The following is a 21,550-nucleotide window of genomic DNA, read 5'->3' as shown; positions in this document are numbered from 1 at the left end:
GACAGCATCCCATAAATTTTGTTATATTATTTCCTTTGTTATAATTCTTTTTAATGAAATTATTGATGTTTTTATGATTTGTTCTTTGACCTATTTATTCTATAGGACGATATTATTTTGTTTCCATATAATTTTTAGTCTTTCTTTTCCCTGCCCTTTGTTGAATGTAATTTTTATTGCACTGTGGTCTAAAAGGAATGAATTCAATAAATGTTTTTCTGCATTTAATTTTTTTGTCCTATTTTTATGTCCTATTAAATGGTCAGTTTTTGTGAAGGTACCATGTACTGCTGAGAAAAAGGTGAGTCCTTTCCTATTTCTATTCAATTTCCTTCAGAGATCTATCATATCTAACTTTTAAAAAATTCTTTTCATCTCCTTAACTTCTTTCTTGTTTATTTTTTGGTTGGATTTTTCAGAGGGGAAGTTTTCAGAGTGGAAGGCTGAGGTCTCTCACTACATTAGTTTCACTATTTCCTCCTGTAACTCATATAATTTTTCTTTTAGGGATGTGGGCATCACCTTCCCATGTAGGAATGTATCTAGTTTAATTTCATTGAGTTCTTTAAGTTTTCTCTTTCATTTTTACCCTTTTTTAACTTTTTTTGAGTGCTGAATTTGATCACCAAATTTTCCTTTTAACTTTGGTCTTTTTTCTTAATCAGGAATGCCCAGAATCCCTCTATTTTGTTAAATATCCTTTTCTTCTTCTGGCGTATTATGCTCATTTTTTTCCAAGTAGATGATTCTTGGTTGTAATTCTAGATTCTTTGTCTTGTGGAATATAATATACTATACCCTCCAGTTTTTTAAAGATAGAAGCTGCTAGGCCTTGTGTAATCCTGACTGTAGATCCATGATATTGGATTTTCTTTTTCTGGTAGCTTGAAGTATTTACTCTTTGTTCTGGGAGTTCTGAAATTTGGCAGAATAGTTCTAGGAGTTTTAAATTTGGTATTCTTTTGTGAGGTGATTGGTAGATTCTTTCAGTTTATTTTTCCCTCTTTTATTCAAGATGTTAACATAGTTTTCCCTGATAACTTCTTGCAATATAGTGACCAGCCCCCCTTCCCCCCCCCTTTTTTTGATAATGACTTTGTGATTCTTCAGTCATCTCTCCTATATCTATTTCCAGGTCAATTGTACTTCCAGTAAGATATTTCATATTTTCTTTGATTTTTTTCCATTCTCTTGAATTCATTGTATTGTTACCTGTTGTTTATGGAATTGTTAGTGTCTATTTGCCCATTTCTAATTTTTAGTATGTTTTTTTCTTCACTGAACTTTTGCACTTTCTTTTCCATTTGACCAGTTCTGCTTCTTTTGAGAGTTGTTTTCTTCAATGAGTTTTTTTTTTACCAAGCTGCTGACATGTTCTCTCATTTCTTTTCTCATTTTATCTTCTATTTCTCTTATAATTTGATTTTTAACTTCTTTTCAAGTTCTTTTGAGAGTTCTTATTGGCCCAGACACCTTAGATACTTTTCTTTGAGTCTTTATATGTTTATGTTTTGGCATTGTTGTCCTTTTCTGAGTTTAAATCTTGATCTTCTGTGTCATTAAAATAACTTTTTATGGCCAGATTTTTTCTTTGCCTTTTGCTCATTTTCTCAACTTTTTTTTTTGTGGCCTTCTCTCTTTGTTGAAGTTTATCTCTGTTCCTGGGTGGAGGATGTACTACCCTCAGGTTCCCCCAGGTTCAATGTGCACTGGAGTGAGCTGGATTCTGTTTCCCAAATGTCAGTTCCCCAGATGTTTTGTAACAGGCTACTCTTCCAGTTGAGGAGTGGATCTGTGTGCACTGGACTGCTCATTCTTCTTACTCAATGAGATGATCTTTCCTGCTGATCTTTTATGTAGTCTTGGGATGCAACACTCTTTTACCCTGTCTTTTGTTGATTCTGTTGTTCCAGAATTCATTTTGAGATGGTGTGTGTTGTAATAAGGTAATAATTTGAATGGTAAATGATAACTAAAGATCAGAGCTGTTAATCTTCTTCCTCCCTTCACCCTCCCTTCTTCCCTCCCCCTTCCTGATGATTCTTCTATTGGTTTCTTTAAATCAACTCAGGGTAAGTTTTATGATGTCTCAAATAAAATACTCCTTCTATTCTCTAAATTAAATAAGGGGTTTATTGGGAAGAAAGGAAAGATAAGAAATGGAAGGAATGGGAGTTTGGGGTTCTCCTAATACTAGAATAACTCTTAGGTTGGAGGATGATGGAATATAGTTCAGTTTGGGAAAATGGGCTGACAGGTCTGGAAGTTCAGTCACTGTATCACAACAGAGTGAATCAGAGAGAGCTGGACTTTTGTCCTTCTTTCTTCTGTCCCCAAGACAAGAGACCCTTCTACTTTCTGTCTTCAAGATTAAAGCCAAAAAAGACAACAGACTTCTGTCTTCAAAGCCAAAGATCCCTCCAACTTTCTTTGGTCTCCCAAGCAAAGAGAGCCAGTTTCAGTTTGTTCTAATTCTTTCTCAACTGTCCTTTCTGGACAGCATTCCAAATAGAATGTTCTCTTTTTGAGTGACAGCTCAGCAGTCTCAGTTATTGCATCTCTGTTGCAGGCTTTTCCATTTTCTTATTTCCACACTATCACAGTGTGTGTGTGAATGGTTGTTCAAAACTGGATTTTGGCAAGTTTGGAGTGTTCTTTACTCCATCATCTGAGTTCCTGCAAGTGGAAGTATACAAAGGGCTTTTAAAAATTCTTGTGGGGATCTGAGGGCAGCTAGGTGGCTCAGTGGATATAAAGTCAAGTCTAGAGACAGGAAATCCTGGGTTCAAATCTGGCATTAGACACTCCCTCACTAGCTATGCCACCCTGGGCAAGTCACTTAACCCCAATTATCTAGATCTTATCATTCCAATAATTAGTACTCATTCTTTTTTTTTTAATCCTTATCTTCTGTCTTAGAGTCAATACTATATTTTGGTTTTGAGTCAAAAAAGTGGAAAGTTCGAGTTAGGCAATGTGGGCTAAATGATTTACGGAGGGTCATATAGTTAGAAAGTATCTAAGGCCAGATTTGAACCAGGGCCTCCCATCTATAGTTCTGGATCTATATCCACTGAGTCACCTAGGTGTCCCCACTTAGTATTGATTCTAAAATAGTGCATAAGGGTTGAAAAAAACATTTTGTTGGGGGCATGAAGATTTTTCAAAAAGTGCTAATATTTCTGCTTTTGATCTATGTGACGATCATGGTGGATTATGAAAAGAAGATATTGCACTCAATTTTCAATTTACTTCTCTTTTCTCTGACAAAATGAATGGTCTTTTGATGGAGGATTGTTCTAGAGGGTCAGAAATTAATCTAGAACTATTTGAGTAAGAGAAGGGAAAGATGGAAGAAAGCACTCCCTCCCTTCTCAGGCAGAGTTACATAATGGAAAGGGAGAGGTTTGACCAAGGTCTGAAGCTGAGAAGTAAGAGGTAAAGTTCCCTTCAGTCTCTGGTTTCTGATCTTACTCCCCTTGTGGATGTTTATCCTGATCTCAACAACTATTTGATGGAAAAGAAGAAGATGTTTCTTTTTCCCTCTTTGGTTTCAACTGTTAATTGAAGCTCAAACTCCACTAGAAAACAACTATTTAATTCTCTGTAATATAAGGAGAATGGAGTTTTATGGGTACAAGGAAAAGTAGGAAATCCCTAACTTATATCTTAAATTCTCCCCTCAAAGATTTATGTCTCAGGTCTGAGAACCTGAGTCCCTGGAGAGACTTAGAGTCAGGATGGTGGATTCTTGATTTAGAGGGATATCAATATTATAGAAGATGCCAATTGTAACTCTTCTTGAGTAGATAGTCTCTTCTATTCCCAACAGGGAAAAAATCCCTGTTCACTATTGAAAAGGATAGGGCTGTGCTCTGAGCCACTTCATAGATTTGAAGGACCTCAACAGGTTGAACTCAGATGATGCTCTTCTCTTCTCCTTGTCAGAAGAGAAAGAACCAAGATTCAAACTGTCCAGCTAGAAGTTCTAGCCCATCCCCCACTGGCAATCAGCATTGCATCATCTTCCTTTATGGTGTTTTTGCAACCAAATCTTTGCAATGTAATCTGTAATCCTCTTTTCCACAGGATAGAACAAAAGTGAGTAGGAAGGAGTTGAAACCAATGACAAGTGAGAAGACCATAAGAGGGTACCAGTTTGCTCTCATTGTACAAGTTACCAAGACTTTGTTAAATTGTATCCTAGAGTGCTGAAAGGACTGGCAGATGTGACTTTGGTAGTTGGTAAAAATGGCTCTTAAAAGACTGGAGAATACAATAAGTGATTCAAGACCAGACATGAGAAAATCTCTCTCTTTTTTTTTTTTTAAAAAGGGAAGGAAAAAAACCAGCCAGTCAACAAGAACCAAACTGATCTTCAGGCACATATATTTTTCAGAGACAAAACTACGTCACTTTGTTGAGATCTTGTTACTATAAAAATTATTCTCCCTCTGCTCTGGCTCCTTTGCAAGAGATAAAGCTACAAGTTTTGGGATTTGTAGCTGATAGTGAATGATGAGGAGAGGTTCAAGGGAAGGATGGGGGCTGGGTAGCTAGAATTTTACTACTCTGTCTTGATGATGAGTGCTCACAAGGCCACCCAATTTACCAAAATGGTGACCACTCTTCTTGTTGGGTTTGTCTTTTCTAGAAATATTACATTGATAAAACAAAACTAAACAAACCAAACTCTTTTCTGAATTCATTGCTGACTTCAGTGATCTAATCTAATCATGCCAGGCCTCTCTGTGTTGCTTCCATGCTGCCTCTATTCACTGTCGAACATGAGTGAGTTCTTGCTTGCCTTCTCCCCCCACCCCATTTTTAAAATCAAGACTTGCCTAGTGGGCAGAGAAAAGAAGGAGCTGATCAGAAGGATGTATTGTGTGTGTTTTCTTTGTGTCCTTCCTCCCTGTTTCCTGTACATCCCCAATTTCAAGGAGGCTCTGAAGGCACAGTCTAGGCATAGATAGTATTGATCAGAAATCTATTCTCCCATCTCTTTCCCTGGGTTATTCCTTCCCCTTCCCCACTGCCCCCATATAATTGATATGGGCCCTTTTGGATCCATCTTGTTCATCAGTTCGGTTTGGATTGTAGTTTTTCAGAATTGGGGGCAGGAGCCCCAAAAAGCAACTCTAGAAATTGGACACACCCCACACCCTCCCTCAAAGGCAGGTATACTGTTGCCTGCTTACTTGAGGTAGTCAAGGAGGTGCCCAGACAAGCTGGCTGTCTAGAAGAGATTACCTCCTTCTTCGTTAGCATCATTCACTCACTGGCGCATCTTTCTCTTATATGCAATAGAAAGTGCATTTGGGCTTCTTCCGTGTAGCTGGTGGACTGTGGAGAGGTAGGGCCAACTCAGTTTTCTGTATTTTACAACTAATAGTGTTTATAGAGCCCTGTGACCTTCAGGGCCTATGGCAGCCCAAGTCAAGGTCCTCAATATTTTTCTGTGCACTTGTCCCTATCTCATGGGCATCCTCCAGAGAGAATGCTATCGGTGTCTACTGACTGACCTACAAGGGTGGCTCATTTCTGCACCATTTTCTCTTTTTAAAACACAACTTGTGGGGCAGCTGGGTAACTCAGTGGATTGGGAGCCAGGCCCAGAGAAGGGAGGTCCTGGGTTCAAATCTGGCCTCAGACACTTCCTAGCTGTGTGACCCTGGTCATGTCACTTGACCCCCATTACCTAGCCCTTACCACTCTTCTGCCTCGGAACCAATACACAGTATTGATTTTAAGATGGAAGGTAAGGGTTTAAAAAAACACACTACTTCTTTCCTTAATATTTATTCCTAACAGACACATGAAGATGAAATGATAGTAGTTATAGATTTGTAATGAATGGACACAGAGAGTAGTTATTAATAGGCTTACCTGCCTATTAATACATTAATGCCTTTCTATCATTACTAAAAGTATTATGAAATTGGCTTCAATACTCATTGAATCTTAATGCTCTTCAATAGGAAATAGTTCTACTGGAGATTGTTACCAACAATGGCACTTTTTAATTTTTAGAGATTTTAACAACCCATTGATTAATAGTAGGAGGGAGGAGAGTTTCTGAAGCCAGATTAGTAGGCACTAAATAAATATTTAATGAATTTAATTGAAGCCAACTCTGAGAAGTGAAGGAGGATACAAAAGAATCCTTAACTTAAAGCACCCCACCCAGCAACCTGTGTGGAGTTTAGCACTATATTCTTCAGGAGCTACTCAAAATATCAGTTTTGGAGCGGGGTGTAAGACTAGGTGGTCAAATTAATCAATCATCTTGAGTTACCAAGAAAAGGTAAATTTTTATTCAATAAGAACCTTTTCAAATGTTTCTTTGAAAGCCCTGCAGTCACAGAAAAAGGGCTGATAATGAAGTATTGAACTAACTGTAAAAATCTGGCCATTATTACTTTATGAGGTGTGAACAAGTCCCTGGAGTGAATTAAAAAGAGAACAATGCCAGAGGACAAACAACATTTAGATGCTCCATTGAACATGCCCTCAAGGCGATCTTTAGAAATCTATTCTATGGCTCCTTTTGGTCCCAGCTGTAGCAAGGGTCTGTTCCTACAGCAAAGCCTTCCCCAGCTTTCATCCCTCTTTCACTGGCTTTCTGTTTCCAATTCCACCACCTATCCCCTCTGTAATGATGACAGAACAGGACATCTCCTTTGCCAAGGACTTTTTGGCCAGTGGCATCACCGTTACTATTTCCAAGACCATGGTGGCCCCCATCAAGAGAGTCAAGCTACAATTTGCTGCAGATAAGCAGTACACAGGCATTACAGACTGAATAGTCCGAATTCCAAAGGAACAAGGGATGCTTTCCTTCTGGCAGCTACATGGGCACTGTATCCCCAGAAACTCAGGCAAACTATTATCAAGGAAACTCCCTTGCATCCTCATGACTCTGAGGCTAAAAACACCCAATGTTTTTAGGGTCCTGAGATGACTATCTTCCTTTGATTGTCCTCTAGATTTAAGATGGACAGAGAGAAGCACCCCCAGGCCACACCTCGATCCTATCAGACATCTGTTTGTTCCCTAAAACTAAGGAATCTTTATGTCCCCAGACAGATGATCACCCCACCTTTACAAATGCTTGGGTGACTAACACTTTCCGATGTAAGAAGTATAAAATCCTGTAAGGATTAAAATTTTGGGGAACTGAGGCAGGTAGAAATTAGTTCTCTCTGCAAGGAGTATTATTTTTATGAGGTTTATTGAAGGTTAAGGATTTAAAGAAATCAGAATAAGAAAGCACATGTCTAGGCCTAGGGGCCTAGACAAACTCACCTACATTACGAAAAGAGACACACCTCCTTGCAAGTGGAAACAGGGAAGAAGAAGAAAGCCTGCTGTGGGCAGAGACCCTCTAAATAATGATTTTGCTCTCGGTCCAGGTGAGAATTCAGTGAGATTACAAAGTATTCCGGGGAAGTCAAGCAAGGACTTCTGGGGATTGAAGTCCTGGATTCAAGTCTATTTTTACAATCCCCAGAACTGATGTTGTCTGGAGGATAGCTTTTCCATACATGCTGTCCTCATGGGGAACAGCCTTTACATTCATGCTGTCCTCCCATAGAACTGCTCCCCATCTTGCTGTTCCACCTTGCTATCCTCCTGGCCATTCTCAACATTACTCTCTAAAATAATAAATTTCTCTTTTTGGTTTTAAGCTAAGTTTTGGAGTCTTACAATCTTGCAAAAGGTATCCTTCCTGAACCCCAGGGGCACACATCTGAATCCCATAACATTTTGGCTCCCAGTGTTTCTGGCTCTCCTGAAAGCTACTCCTGTATCCCAGATCATCCATGAGGACACAGCTTCTCAGGTAGGAAGGAACCTTTTCTTTGACTCCTGAAACCCCCATCTTTTGGGGGATATCTTTGTGGGAACTCTTTCGTGCTCTCTCTTCCATTGGCCCTAGAGATCAGTTTGGCCACTGGATTTGGGGTCTATTGGCTTCCCCTTCTGATACTGGAAGATTTTCTGGTGTGTGGGAAGTCTTGCCTCAGTGTTAAACTGAGTGCTTACCTCAGTGTTAAACTAAGTGCTCTTGGTTGGGCAACCTCTGTGGATGCATAGTTGTTGACCCTCTGGTGTGGAATTGGCCATTCTGTATCTAAATGGGACAGAGACAGAGCATACCCTGAGATTCCCCTTTGGGGTGTATACTTAAAAATTGGAAAAAAATTGGCACTAAACAGCTTAAAGAAAAAGCAACTAATTTTTTTTTTTTTGTAATGTTGACTGGCCACGTTACATCCTTGGTAAGCAAGAGGCATGGCCTATCCATGGCACCCTAAAATTGTAATACCATCTTCCACTTACAATTGAAAATTTTTTTTTTCAGCCTGAGGTGAAGCCAGATAGGGACTAGTCAACCCAATTAAGAGAAAGGGAGAAGCATGCTTGTGGGCCTCTCCTGTGGGGAAGAGATCAAGTCTAAGTAGCCTGAGAGAAAATTCAGTTGGATTTTTTTTGTTTGTTTGTTTTCTCTCATGTTAAATAGCTGAGCACCATTAAGGAAAAAAACGAGGAAATTGGCTTTTTGATACCCTAAATTCTAACACCAGGTGGCAACTGGACATCTTTTATGGACAGAAGCCCCTTACCTATTAGCTTTATCCCCTCATTAGGCTCCCAGTTCTCAAAACTCTACTCTTTACTTGGATTTTAAGGCAAGGGCCCACCAAGAAATCCAGGCAGAGTTGGGGAAAAGGACACCAGGAAGTTATCAGTTCACTGGTCAGACCTCTGTTTCCTCCTCTGCTTCAGAGAGGAAGAGGGTTGATTCTGAACAGAGAGACAATTGGTGAGACACCCAAATTTTTGGGATTTTTAAATGTCTTACACTTTTAAAACTAAGGTTTTTTTTTTCAACTTGTAGAACAACCTATTAATTATCTTCTGTTTTGAGGTAAACAGGGATAGATAAGATGACCTGATAAATCTCCTTTCCCTGTCTGCTAGCCAAAAGGAAGTAATGCTTAAATCTGTCTATTAGAGGTATTTATTGGTATTTTATTTCCAAATTGTGATCATGTATATATATGGGTTTAGAAAATAACATCCTAATTTTAATTTTGTCAGACAGTGAAATTTCAGTTTGTATAGAAAAGCCATGGATCAGTTTTGTAAAACAGGATTTTTTTCTAGCAGCATAGCCTCAAGAAGACTGTGTTCCATCCTTATCTATCTTTCTATCATAAGAGGTTTAAAGGGGGGAAAATGGCTTTAAGTGTTTAAACTTATCAAAAATGGGTTTTTATTTAAAATTATCAAATGGTTTTCTTCTCAATGGTTTTCATCCTAGTGTATTAAAGTTGGACTAACTTTATTATTACATTTAACTTTGTGGTCTCGAAAATAGATAATCAGCCTGCTTGTCAAAAGACTTGCTTTAAGGTTTATACTCCTTAAAAGGTTTCAAATCTCTAAATTTAAAATAGATCCTGTAATACTAAATGCTTTATGAAAAAATTTTTTGAAATGTTATGTGAGTTGCTGCTAAAATATGTATTTTAAGTATTGTTTGGATGTAAACAAAAGCTCCTTATAAACTGGACTGTACCATAGATTTTGTTCGACACTCAGTGGTTACCTCAGTTTACCAATTTGTTCTATGAACTGAAATTTATAACTGATGAGTACTATGCTAAAGATTCAGTCTTTCAATAATGTAATCCTTTAAATCAGAATTATTTTGGGTTACAGATTAGCAACTGAAGTGATACCAAAAGAATGTTTGTGTGACTTATGATGGTAAAAGCAAGTCAGAGAAGGTGGAGAAGGTATGTTGGGTTTGAATTCAGAAGAAAGAGGGACTTTGATCTAAAGTCCATAAAGCTTGAATATGCAGGTTTGTGAAGGAAGAATGGAAGTTGTGTTCTGCTTTTTAAGCAGAGGGTTTTGAAGGGAGAAAGAGAGAGAGAGAGGGAGAGAGAGAGAGAGAGAGAGAGAGAGAGAGAGAGAGAGAGAGAGAGAGAGAGAGAGAGAGAGAGAGAGAGAGAGAGAGAGAGAGAAGATGAAAGAGAATAGATAGATGTTCTGTTCTCATAATTGGATTTTTAACTTAGAGATAATTTCTAGAATTGATGTATGTGGAAAATCACAAATAATTCTGGAATTTCTCTGAATATTCCTTAGAGAGATTCCTGACTGATCTTGTCTTAGTTCCTTCACATGGCCTAAGGCCAGGATTTGATCTAGCCCTGATTTGTATTTACTGTAGAGCTAATGAATTCAACATTCCTGTTCAGGTTTTGTGACTAAATTGTGATAAATTAATTATTGCCAAAATATATAAGAATAATTGCTATAATGTAGACTCATAGGCTTTAAGGAATCCTTAGAGAGGGCAAACAGTCAGAAAATCTTGTTTGAGGGTATGGAAATTTGTTTCTAGACTGCTGATAAGCAGAATTTCTCTGAGCTGTAATGGGCGAGACCTGTCCTTTAAGGAAAAAAAAAAGGCTTCTGGGATCTAATGGTGACAAAGTACACAAAAGACAGAGAATATCCTGGGATGGTTATAGAGGCATATTCTGCGCTCACCTGTGAATGGACCTCTTCTGACCATCTAGGCTGCTAATCCTTGAGTGAAACAATGATGGCATGAGCCAGTGACAGCCTTGGTTTGTACATGAAGTCACTCACTGTGACCCTTGGGACATGAGGAAATATTTTCCCTTTTGGGCCTTTTCCCTTTGTGACAAATTCCCATAATCAGCACATAATGCAAATTGTAAAATTAAAGTTTTCATTTCCCTAAACAACTTATTAGGTTAATAATTGAAAATTCCCAAATTGTTAGGGAACATACTTTGAAAAGTAGGTGAAGTGTATTAATAGATGGCTTGTATTTGTAGCCTTAATTTACCACAGTTGAAGTTTGGATCTTGAGCTTGGAAATATAGCTCAAATCTTTCTTGAATTTTCCCCAGAATCTGGGGTACAGAAATTCATCTGTAAAATATTGTTAATCAAGTGTTTATAGATGTTATAGTTAATGTGTACTTTGCAAAAGGATATTCTTTAACAGAAACATCACATACCAACTCTGCAAGCAACTCAGGAATCCAATTTCCTAAAGGGATCTATTCCTGTCAGAAGATGATTTCTGAAGATGAAGTCTGTTGGCTAAGATACCCAAATGCAAATGTATAATGCCAATTGCTATTGTACTAATTTTCTCTGTTTCTATCTGGTGTTCTAATGTTTGCCCTAATCCTGGTTTCTACACTTCTAACTTAGGGGCTGACTCTCCCCCTTGTGACCTGTCTGCCAATCAGGGGAAGCAGTCGCTGGACATATCCTTCACATATCCAAGCAGATTCCCAGCTACCTAGGACCCAGGCATTCCCTGAGGACATGTTCCTAAGACCCTGTGCCGACAGCCTTTCCCTCCCTGTTATCTTAACCCCTTTTACTTTAGCTCTTAACTACCTGATCATAACTATTTATTTCCTTAAATTTTGGGTCTTTTATTATGTTTTAAATGATGCATACCCAGCCAGCTGGACATATAATTCTCTGATTCAACTTGGGAAAGCAGTAGTCAAAGTAGGTCACTCTAACTATTGGATTTGTATGACGCATCCCAAAGTGGAGAGAACCCCAGGCCTCTAGCCCAAGGTCTTAATGCCTCTGAGGTATATCCAAGACCTGAGGCGTTAAGGAGAATCACAACCACTCCAGTTTTGGCTACTCTCCTGTGGGATATGTGGACCTTGCATTTGTAACCTTGTCATCTCTCTAGTTGCTCCTAGGGTAAAAGCACTCATGGGAGCCACCCAGATGCCAGATGCCACCATAACCTTGGCAACCACCCCAGCCTGAAGCTCTGGACAATTGCCTATGGTCAATACCTCTCTCTCCTAATGTTAGGCAGGGACAACTCTACACCCATTCTCAGCTCTGAAGAAGTTACAGAATACTGAAACCATCGCCCCTTTTCCCTTACAGATTAGGAGAGGGGGAAGATGACATGGGCTTTGTACCCCCAGAAACTCAGGCAAACTATTATCAGGGAAACTCCCTTGCATCCTTGTGACTCTGAGCCTAAAAACACCCAATGACCCCTCTAGGGTCCTGAAATGGCTATCTTCCTTTGATTGTCCTCTAGATTTAAAATGGAAAGAGAGAAGCACCCCCAGGCCATCCTTTGATCCTATCAGACATATGTTTGTTCCCTAAAACTAAGGAATCTTTATATCCCCAGAGAGATGATCACCCCACCTTGCCAAATGCCTGGGTGACTAACACTCTCTGTTATAAAAAATATAAAATCCCCAGAACTGATGTTGTTTGGAGGCCAGCCTTTTCCATCCATGCTGTCCTCATGGGGGAACAGCCTTTCCATTCATGCTGTCCTCCCAAGGAACTATTCCCCATCTTGCTGTTCCACCTTGCTATCATCCTGGTCATTCTCAACATTACTCTCTAAAATAATAAATTTCTCTTTTTGGTTTTAGGCTAAGTTTTGAAGTCTTGCATTCTTTTTTTTTTTTTAAAACATTATTTTATTTGGTCATTTCCGAGCATTATTCATTGGAGACAAAGATCCTTTCCCCTTCAGCCCCCACCTATCCTGTAGCTGATACGTGATTCCATAGGGTATCACAAGTGTTTTTGATTCGAACCCATTTCCATGTTGTTGGTATTTGCACCAGAGTGTTCTTTTAGAGTCTCTCCTCAGTCATATCCCCTCAACCCCTCTAGTCTAGCAGTTGGTTTTCCTCAGTGTTTTTACTCCCACAGTTAGTCTTCTGCTTATGGATAGTGTTTTTTTCTCCTAGATCCCTGCAGATTATTCAGGACATTGCATTGACACTAATGGAGAAGTCCATTATGTTTGATTGTACCACAGTGTCAGTCTCTGTGTACAATATTTTCCTGGTTCTGCTCCTCTCGCTCTGCATCACTTCCTGGAAGTTGTTCCAGTCTCCATGGAATTCCTCCACTTTGTTATTCCTTTGAGCACAATAGTATTCTATCACCAACATATACCACAATTTGTTTAACCATTCTCCAACTGAAGGGCATCCCCTCATTTTCCAATTTTTTGCCACCACAAAGAGCGCAGCTATGAATATTCTTGTACACATCTTTTTCCTTATTATCTCTTTGGGGTACAAGCCCAGCAGTGCTATGGCTGGATCAAAGGGCAGACAGTCTTTTATTGCCCTTTGGGCATAGTTCCAAATTGCCCTCCAGAATGGTTGGATCAATTCACAACCCCACCAGCAGTGAATTAATGTCCCTACTTTGCCACAGCCCCTCCAGCATTCATTCCCTTCCTTTGCTGTCCTGTTAGCCAATTTGCTAGGTGTGAGGTGATACCTCAGAGTTGTTTTAATTTGCATCTCTCTGATTATAAGAGATTGAGAACACTTTCTCATGTGCCTGTTAATAGTTTTGATTTTTTAATCTGAAAACTGCCTATTCATGTCCCTTGCCCATTTATCAATTGGAGAATGGCTTGATTTTTTGTACAATTGATTTAGCTCTTTGTAAATTTGAGTAATTAAACCTTTGTCTGAGGTTTTTATGAGGATTGTTTCCTAATTTGTAGCTTTCCTTCAGATTTTGACTACATTGGTTTTGTTTGTACAAAACCTTTTTAATTTGATGTAGTCCAAATGATTTATTTTGCATTTTATGACTCTTTCTAAGTCTTGCTTGGTTTTAACATCTTTCCCTTCCCAAAGGTCTGCCATGTATACTATTCTGTGTTCATCTAATTTTCTTATAGTTTCCTTCTTTATGTTCAAGTCATTCACCCATTTTGAATTTATCTTGATGTAGGGTGTGAAGTGTTGATCTAAACCTAATCTTTCCCATACTGTCCTCCAATTTTCCCAGCGGTTTTTATGAAATAGTGGGGTTTTGTCCCAAAAGCTGGGATCTTTGGGTTTATCATATACTGTCTTGCTGAGGTCACTCACCCCGAGTATATTCCACTGATCCTCCTTTCTGTCTCTTAGCCAGTACCAAATTGTTTTGATGACCACTGCTTTATAATAAAGTCTGAGATCTGGGACTGCAAGGCCCCCTTACTTTGTATTTTTTTCATTATTTCCCTGGATATCCTTGATCTTTTGTTCTTCCAAATGAACTTTGTTATGGTTTTTTCTAAATCAGTAAAAAAAATTTTTGGAAGTTCAATGGGTATGGCACTAAATAGATAAGTTTGGGTAGGATGGTCATTTTTATTATATTGGCTTGTTCTACCCATGAGCAGTTAATATTTTTCCAATTGTTCAAGTCTAATTTTAGTTGTGTAGAGAGTGTTTTGTAGTTGTGTTCATATAGTTCCTGTGTTTGTCTCGGGAGATAGATTCCTAAGTATTTTATTTTGTCTAAGGTGATTTTGAATGGGATTTCTCTTTCCAGTTCTTGCTGCTGAGTTGTGTTGGAAATATATAGAAATGCTGATGACTTCTGTGGGTTTATTTTGTATCCTGCAACTTTGCTAAAGTTGTTGATTATTTCAATTAGCTTTTTGGTTGAATCTCTAGGATTCTTTAAGTAGACCATCATGTTATTCGCAAAGAGTGATAACTTTGTCTCCTCCTTGCCTATTTTAATGCCTTCAATTTCTTTTTCTTCTCTTATTGCTACTGTTAGTGTTTCTAGTACAGTGTCAAATAATAGAGGTGATAATGGGCATCCTTGTTTCACTCCTGATCTTATTGGGAATGCATCTACTTTATCCCCATTGCAGATGATATTAGTTGATGGTTTTAGATATTTTTAGGAACAACCCTTCTATTCCTATGCTTTCTAGTGTTTTTAATAGGAATGGGTGTTGTATTTTATCAAAGGCTTTTTCTGCATCTATTGAAATAATCATGTGATTTTTGTTGGTTTGCTTGTTGATATGATCAATTATGTGGATAGTTTCCCTAATATTGAACCAGCCCTCCATCCCTGGTATAAATCCTACTTGATCACGGTGAATGACTCTTCTGATCATTTGCTGGAGTCTTTTTGCTAGTATCCAATTTAAGATTTTTGCATCTATATTCATTAGGGAGATTGCTCTATACTTTTCTTTCTCTGTTTTTGGCCTGCCTGGCTTTGGAATCAGTACCATGTTTGTGTCATAAAAGGAATTTGGTAGAACTCCTTCTTTGCTTATTATGTCAAATAGTTTGTATAGTATTGGGATTAGCTGTTCTTTGAATGTTTGATAGAATTCACTTGTGAATCCATCAGGCCCTGGGGATTTTTTCTTAGGGAGTTCTTTGATGGCCTGCTTGATTTCTTTTTCTGATGTGGGATTATTTAAGAAATCTATTTCTTCTTCTGTTAGTCTAGGCAATTTACATTTTTGTAAATATTCATCCATATCACCTAGATTGCCACATTTGTTGCCATACAATTGGGCATAGTAGTTTTTAATGATTTCCTTAATTTCCTCCTCATTGGAGGTGATGTCCCCCTTTTCATCCTTGATCCTATTAATTTGCCTTTCTTTTTTCCTTTTTTAAATTAGATTGACCAGCGCGTTGTCTATTTTGTCTATTTTTTCAAAGTACCAGCTTCAAGTCTTGTTTATTAGTTTAATAGTTCTATCACTTTCAATTTTATTGATTTCTCCCTTAATTTTTAGGATTTCTAGTTTGGTTTTCTCCTGGGGGTTTTTAATTTGTTTGCTTTCAAGTTTTTTGATTTGCATTTCCAATTCATTGATCTCTGCCCTCCCTAATTTGTTAATATATGCACTCAAGGACATGAATTTTCTTCTGATTACCACTTTGGCTGCATCCCATAAGGTTTGAAAGGATGTCTCACCATTGTCATTTTCCTCAATGAAATTATTAACTGTTTCTATGATTTCTTCTCTAACTAAGCAATTTTGGAGTATCATATTATTTAATTTCCAATTAATTTTTGATTTGGCTCCCCATGTACCCTTACTGATCAATATTTTTATTGCCTTATGATCTGAAAAGGTTGCATTTATTATTTCTGCTTTTCTGCATTTGTATGCCATGTTTCTGTGACCTAGTGTATGGTCAATCTTTGTGAATGTGCCATGTGGTGCTGAGAAGAAGGTGTATTCCTTTTTTGTCCCTATTTATTTTTCTCCATATGTCTATTAACTCTAATTTTTCTAGATTTCATTCACTTCTTTTACCTCTTTCTTATTTATATTTTATTTGATTTATCTAAATTTGAGAGTGGTTGGTTCAAATCTCCCACAAATATGGTTTTACTGTCTATTTCTTCCTTCAGTTCTCCTAGTTTCTCCATTAGAAATTTGGGTGCTATACCATTTGGTGCATACGTGTTGATTAGTGATATTTCCTCATTGTCTATATTCCCTTTTACAGAATATATTTACCTTCCCTATCCCTTTTGATCAGGTCTATTTGTGCTTTGGCTTTGTCAGATATCATGATTGCAACTCCTGCCTTCTTTCTATCAGTTGAGGCCCAAAAGGTCTTACTCCATCCTTTAATTCTGACCTTGTGAGTGTCTACCTGCCTCATATGTGTTTCTTGAAGACAACATATGGTAGGGTTTTGGATTCTAATCCATTCTGCTATTCATCTACGTTTTATGGGTGAGTTCATCCCATTCACATTCAAAGTTATGATTGTCACTTGTGGACTCCCTGGCATTTTGAAATCCTCCCCTAATTCTGACCTTTCTTCTTTAGCTATAACCTTTTAAGCCAGTGATTTACTTTAAATCAGTCCCCCTAGTGCCCTCCCTTGATATGTTTCCCTTTCTATCCCCTCCCTTTTTGTTCTTTCTCCCTCTTCCTCTCCTTCCCTCTCTTTTTGTGTTCCCTCCCCCCTTCCCCCCTTGGTTTTCCCTTCTTCCTTACCCTATTGGATTAGATAGAAGTCAAGATCCCAATGGATCTGGATGCTCTTTCCTCTCAGAGTTGATTTCACTGAGAGTAAGGTTTATTAAAAAACTCTCTTCCTTTCCTTCTTATAGGAGTTTTCTTCCCCTCCCTTTCCCCTGTGTATCTTTGTGTGAGAAAGATTATTCTATTTAGTTTTTCCCCCTATTTCTTGGAGTATATCTTAGTACCATCAAAGATTCCTCCCTTCCTTTTTCTTTCTATTCCCCTCTTTCTCCATATCATCTTGATACCCCAAATGTTCCCTATGTGTGATTCTTCTTACTACTCTAATGATGCATGTAATTTTTGAGAGTTACACATTACATTTTCTTCACATATTAATATATATAAATCGATATAAATGTAGTACTTATAGAAGAGAGTTTGAATAAAAGAAAAAGATAACATTTTTTTCCTTTTCCCTTTCCTTCATATTTACCTTTTCAGGTATTCCATGCTCTTTGTTTTTCGATATCGAACTTTCCACAGAGCTCTGGTCTTTTCTTTGCAAAAACTTGGAAATCTTCTATTTTGTTGAATGCCCATACTTTCCCCTGGAAGTATATAGTCAGTTTTGATGGATAGCTGATTCTTGGTTGAAGACCTAGCTCTCTTGCCTTTCTGAAAATCATGTTCTATGCCTTACGGTTATTCAGAGTGGAAATTGCAAGGTCTTGTGTGACCCTGATTCGCATTCCTTTATATCTAAATTGTCTTTTTGTGGCTTCTTGTAAGATTTTTTCTTTTGCTTGAAAGCTTTGGAATTTGGCAATTACATTCCTGGGAGTTGTCTTTTGGGGATTTAGTGTAGAGGGGGTTCTGTGAACCCTTTCTATTTCTATTTTGCCCCCTTGCTTCAGAGCATGTGGGCATTTTTCTTCTATAATCTCCTGTAGAATAGCATTGAGGTTTTTGTTTATCTCTGGTTTTTTGGGTAGACCAATAATTCTCAGGTTGTCTCTTTGTCCTCTGTTTTCCTGGTCTATCATCTTGTCAGTGAGATATTTTATGTTTTCTTCTAATTCATTCATTTTTTGGCTTTGCCTTATTAATTCTTGCTGTTTTTCAGGTTCACTGTCTTCCAGTTGCTTATTTCTGGTCTTTAGGGACTGGATTTGTTTTTCAGCTTGTTCTACCCTTTTATTAGAGACTTCCAGCTCTTTCTACAATTGTGAAGTCTTGTGTATCATTTTATCTCTTTCTCCCATTTTTCTTTCCAGAAGGTTTCCATCTTTTGAATAAGCTCCAATTTGAGTTCTTCCAGAGCTTGTGGACAATTTCCATTTTGGAGGGCATGTTTTGATTTTGTTTGGATTTCATCCTCTTTCTCTTCTTTTTCTTGGGTACTCCCACCATAGAAGTTTTCAATAGTCCCTGTTTTTCCCTTTCTTCTTGGAGGCTTGATTTTGGGCCAGGTGAGCCATCCCTTCAGTGCTTATTTTCCCCTTTCCTTTTTGGACTGAGATCTGGATGATATGGGAGGGTTTTCTGTGGATTTAGGTTGCCTCAGACTAGTTCTTCCCAGCCTCCAAGGTTTGTTAGCGTGGTCGTCCCTGTGTTCAGTGCGTCCGGTCCTGTCTGCCCCTGTGCTCAGCGTGCCTGCTCCTATTCTCAGAGTGCCCGCCCCAGTGCTGTGTGATTTCTTCTCACACATGCACAGGAATCTCCTGTAAAACCGCTCTGAGGGGTGGATATCTGGTTTTCCCTGTCAGTTTCTAGGGAGCCTGTCTCCCCCCCCCCACTACAGTGAGGGGCCACACTTTGGCCTTAGGCAGTTTTTACAGACTCTGGAGACTCCTTGCTGTTCGCAGTTTGTGCGCTCTCCAGTGCACAGAGTTTTCCAGTGAAACTGCCCTGAGAGGTCGTTTCCTAGCAATCTTTAGATCTCAAGGACCCTGGTGTGCCCCCCCCAGACAGAGATGTTCCTCACTCACTCACCGTCCCAGTGAGCGCTCTGATCCCCTACTCTGGTTTAGTGGGGGAGGTGGTGGGGGGAAGGGCACCTCAGTTCACATTTTTGTGCAAGCTTTTCCTCCTTCTTATAGTGTGGCAATGTTCAAACCCCACATACCTTAATTTCTGTGGGGTTGGAGAATCCCTCCGTTCTTCCAAAGGTGATTTTTATGCTCCTTTGAGGTAGTCTATTTCGTTCGGTGCCAGGGAGAGGAAGTGATTTGCGTCTAGATTGCAGCCATGTTTACCCGGAACTGGAGTCTTGCATTCTTGCAAAAGGTATCCTTCCTGAACCCCAGGGGTACACATCTGAACCCCCATAACTGCAGGGTAACTTAGCAAATGCCATCAGATATTTCCCCATCCAGGCCCTTTACTTCGCCTTTAAGGATAACTATAAGCAGGCACTTTGGGGAGGAGTGGACAAGCACACACAATTTTGGAGGCATTTTGCTGGTAATCTCGCCTCTGGTGGTGTAGCTGGAGCCATTCCTCTCTGCTTTGTCTACCCTTGGATTTTGTGAGAACCCGCTTGGTAGCTAATGTTGGGAAATCTGGCACTGAGAGAGAATTCAATGGCCTGGGAGACTGCCTTGTGAAAATCACCAAGTCTGATGGAATTTGGGGCTTATATCAAGGTTTCAATGTCTCAGTACAGGGTATTTTCATCTATAGAGCAGCCTTCTTTGGTATTTATGATATAGCAAAAGGGATGCTTGCAGATTCTAAGAACACTCATATTGTGATAAATTGTATGATTGCGCAAACAGTGACTACTGTAGCAGGTGTGGCTTTCTACCCCTTTCATACAGTAAGGCAGCGAATGATGATGCAGTCTGGGCTCAAAGGAGCTGATATCATGTGCACTGGGACAATTGACTGCTGGATGAAGATTGCTAAAGATGAGGGTGGCAAAGCTTTCTTCAAGGGTGCCTGGTCCAATGTTCTTAGAGGCATGGCTAGAGCTTTTGTACTTGTCCTGTATGATGAATTGAAGAAAGTAATCTAAGTACATCCTACCTAAAAATGGAAACAGCGAATGTAGATCATTTAGAATACTTAATCATACTTAGCATTTTGGACCATTGACCTTCAAGAAATTCCTGTTGTCTTTTTATCCAGGCCAGATCATGCTTGTAGAGAAGCCAGGAAAAGCTCTTTGAAAAAGGGACTCATTTATTGTGATCCATTATTCACACAATGGAATTGATGATGATTCAGTATATTGATTCTATTGGTTTTGGGTAAACAACAGTTACTGTGGGTCCAAGGAGGCAGATCAACTTAGACCATCTAGTTTAATGCTATTTTGTAGGACCATAAATTTATTTTTAAGTAATTTATTTAAAGAAAAATAATCATATCTCCCATTTGTACTTAAGCACTATATATACTATTTTGCACAGCTGACTATTTGTCAGTTAGGATGATCTGTGTTGGGCATTCTGCTGTAAAACAATAAATACATAGAACACTCTAAGACTCCTGATGTAATAACTGGATTATTAAAAAAAAAAAGAAATCTATTCTATGATTCCAAGTCAGACTTGCAGGAGAACCCTGAAGAGAGAGATCTATAGAACATGCATGGAAATATGGATAGAAAGACTGGGAGAAACTATGCAAAATCGGGAGTGTAGAAGTCTAGCTTTGAAGAAAAGAATGAGGATTTCCTAAGCTAGGTTGTTTGGCCTAATTGGACATAAAGAGTGTGGGACAGATGCTATAATCTTGATTCCTTTCTTGCCTCCCTCCCCCATCCCTCTACACTGTAGAGTCTACAGACTCTGAGGCAGTAATGCTATAACTTCTTTATTCTCTTGGGTTCTCAAGGGCATCTGGAACTTTTCTTTCTGGGCATGGGGCAAATGTGTCCACATATCTTTGTTTTAGATGTTTACTTCATAAATAACGAGAGAGTGAGAGGGAGACACAGAAATAGAGATATGTAATACTGAGGTTTTTTTGCTAGCTTGCTATCTAGTTAGGAACAATGAGCTAAAAAGATAGAATCACAGATCCTTTGATATGGTTTTTCAAAGCATTTATTCCAATAGTAGAAATAGTTGAATGATCCTACTTAACACCCCACCCCTCTACTGCTACTAGCATAATCTGTTTAACAAGTCAGGTTTTTTAACAAATTTCAGAAATATTTCCATAAAAATAAATTATCATAATTTTTTGTATTTAAAGGGGAAAGCTTTTCTAATATAGAAATATTTACTGATGTGGAATCCCTTAATTTCTGATTATGTTAAATATATGAGGCAGTCAAAGATAAATGCAAACGGAGGTTTAAAACTGAATCCTCTGCCTACATTTTTATAATGTTTAGGTATTGGAGTTAGATTGTGTTTTCCTGTCTGCCTTTTTAAAAAAAGTTACACATATATCTTTATTGGTTAATTTAGGGATGATCCTATCCAAAAACAAGACCAAAAAATCTTGCAAAGTTCCCTGGTGGCTGACTAGTTAATTCCTACACTAACAAGAATATTGACAAGTCTGTCAGTTTATATACTGATTTTCCAGTACAGACAGTAACAAGGAATAACATTTTGTTCATTAAACTAGTGTAAAAGATTTCATCAGGAAACCAAGAAAAGGACTGATTGAAACAAATGACTTTTTGCTTGGGCCTCTCTTCTGGAAGGTTGTCCAGTTCTGAAAGATTTCTGACAAGGTTGGTTCTGCTGGGACTGTAGTCAGTCT

General features: G+C 38.5%; 1 pseudogene; it reads left to right on the top strand.

The window, feature by feature from the left end:
- Window positions 1-6,661: 6,661 nt before the first annotated feature.
- LOC100020621 (ADP/ATP translocase 3-like) lies at window positions 6,662-20,551 on the top strand (annotated as a pseudogene).
- Window positions 20,552-21,550: the final 999 nt, after the last annotated feature.

Source organism: Monodelphis domestica, chromosome 3, assembly GCF_027887165.1.
Source record: "Monodelphis domestica isolate mMonDom1 chromosome 3, mMonDom1.pri, whole genome shotgun sequence".
Taxonomy (NCBI): domain Eukaryota; kingdom Metazoa; phylum Chordata; class Mammalia; order Didelphimorphia; family Didelphidae; genus Monodelphis; species Monodelphis domestica.
This window is presented reverse-complemented; position numbering and strand designations above follow the sequence as displayed.